This window comes from Pterocles gutturalis, unplaced genomic scaffold, assembly GCF_000699245.1.
Source record: "Pterocles gutturalis isolate BGI_N339 unplaced genomic scaffold, ASM69924v1 scaffold10878, whole genome shotgun sequence".
Classification (NCBI taxonomy): domain Eukaryota; kingdom Metazoa; phylum Chordata; class Aves; order Pterocliformes; family Pteroclidae; genus Pterocles; species Pterocles gutturalis.
The window spans coordinates 19,254-21,489 of record NW_010118122.1 but is presented as its reverse complement, the minus strand read 5'-3'; positions in this window follow the sequence as shown (position 1 = coordinate 21,489).

The window sequence follows — 2,236 nt, the reverse complement described above, 5'->3', positions numbered from 1 at the left end:
TGTTTGTCCCCTTGTGTTTATTTTTTTAAATTTCTCTAGATGAATACTGTGAGTTTCTGCGATTCCTCATTTCCCGCTAGCCCCCCAGCGTCCCCTGGCCCGCCTGGCCGCGGCGGTGTGAGAGGGGCTGCGCTCTTTTTTTGGTGAGGAGCTCGGTCCCCGGCTGCTCGCCCCGCGTGGGAGCAGTTGTGCGAGCAGCGCGTCCTCCAGCATCGCTCACCTCTTCGGTGAGAGCTTGCTTCGCTCTGCTCTGTGCCTCCAAACCTTCCCCCAGCTGTCAGCGTTGTGGCTCCCCACTTTATAACATGTGCCACTTCATCTCGTGCTTATGAAGAATTTGTCACTCATAGAAGGGTGGGAATTGATGGCCCGGGAGGCTGCTACTGGCCTGCGTTGAGTAGGGAAGTTTCCTCCCAGGCTGGTGTTAGGTGATGGAGGGTAGCAAGGAGCGGCTGAGGGCTGCCGAGTGCAAGCGGTCCGGGAGCCTCGGACCCGAGGGACGTGCTACATGGGGCTGATCTCCTCCTGGTCCTCTTCACCAGTGGTCTTTCGGGGATTTGAAGAAACTTGGAGATGGCCAAGTCACTGGTTCCCTGACCTAAGTCTGTGGGTCAAGTTGTTGATTGTTACAATTGCATTAATGATCTTTGTGTGCATTTCCATGATTATCCAATGTATTTTTAAGTGCTGCTCAATGTCAGGAAAACAGGTTTATTAAAAGATAGCATGAGTCTTCAATAGGAGGTGTAAAAGATTCCTTCCTAATAAGTCCCAAAGGGGGGAATTGTAGTCACTGTAGCCTGAAGATTGTATTCTGTCAGTAAGTATTAACCCAGGAAGTATGTGAACAGTAAGATAGTGCTGGGTCAGTCCGTCTTTCAAGACAAAAGGAGTGACTTAATGAAGGATTCCTAATCAGGAACTGCTGTCCTTGAAGTGCAGAACATCCCAGAGCGTGAGTGCTTTGTTAAATTTGTTCATCACAAATCCTAAAACCGTTAAAGTGTCCTTAGGATGAACCATCTCATTGTCATGTGAAAACCACACCACCAAGTGTCTGGAGGACCCTCCCGAAATTAGGACCCTCACTCACCAAGCATGCATTGTAAATTTAAGGATGGCTTTGTCTTTAAATCAAAGCGGGAAAAGAACTAAGCAATTGCAGTTAAGAAGGGATAAAACCTAACCAATTATAGTCAGAGGGATGTGGCAAAGAAGATGGAACTAACATTTTGAACAGTATAAATATAACAGTGTGACTAACCAGCATGCTAGCTTTGTGGAGCTACACATAGCATCCTGTCTTGCACAAAATAGCAAATAGATATGGTATCTCGACTCTGTGTGCTGATTGTTGCACACTGGGTAATGAACTCCAGTTTTGGGACAACAGTGTGACATGTCAGTTGGCCTGCTAGGCACTTAGGAAGATGCACTGAAGAAAAGTGACTCTTGTTTCTTTAATTTTCTAAACTTCAAGTTAAAAATCACTTTTGCTTTTTTTTTTCTTTTCTTGTGTGAATTTAGTAATGAACTCCAGTTTTGGGACAACAGTGTGACATGTCAGTTGGCCTGCTAGGCACTTAGGAAGATGCACTGAAGAAAAGTGACTCCGTTTCTTTAATTTTCTAAACTTCAAGTCAAAAATCACTTTTGCCTTTTTTTTTCTTTTCTTGAGTGAATTTATCTGTGTTACCAGCAACTCCTGTTTCATTCTGTTCTTTCATGTAGCTCACACTGATACTTTTCTTTAGTCTTCTTTTCTGTTCTCATGCGCTGTTATATTTATTAGCAGCACAGATACTACTCAGCAATGTTTTAGTTCCCAGTGACTTACCTAGGAAGCAACGGAGGCCCTAAGCAGGTGTGAAGGGCTGGATAGCCTGGTTTATTTGAATTCCCATGGTCAGATGCAGTCTTATATTTTGTGTTCTGTTTTCATGCCTGTTGGCTAATGAGCAGATCGCTTGCTGCATGTGTGCTCAAGGTCTTTCAAAGGTCACTTTTTCCCTCCGCTTATGAAGGAGCTCTTGCAACATTGGGAACTGGAAGTTATTGTTCGCATGCCAACAGCCTCTCTTCCAGGATTACTTGCATTGTGGATTGGAGTGACAAGAAATCTCCCTACAGAGAGAAAACAGCTCTCAGTCGCATCAAGGAGTTGCTGTTATGGAGTTCTGCACCTGAAATGCCAGTATGATGAAATGTGATGCTCTCTTGGTTTATGGCTCTGCAG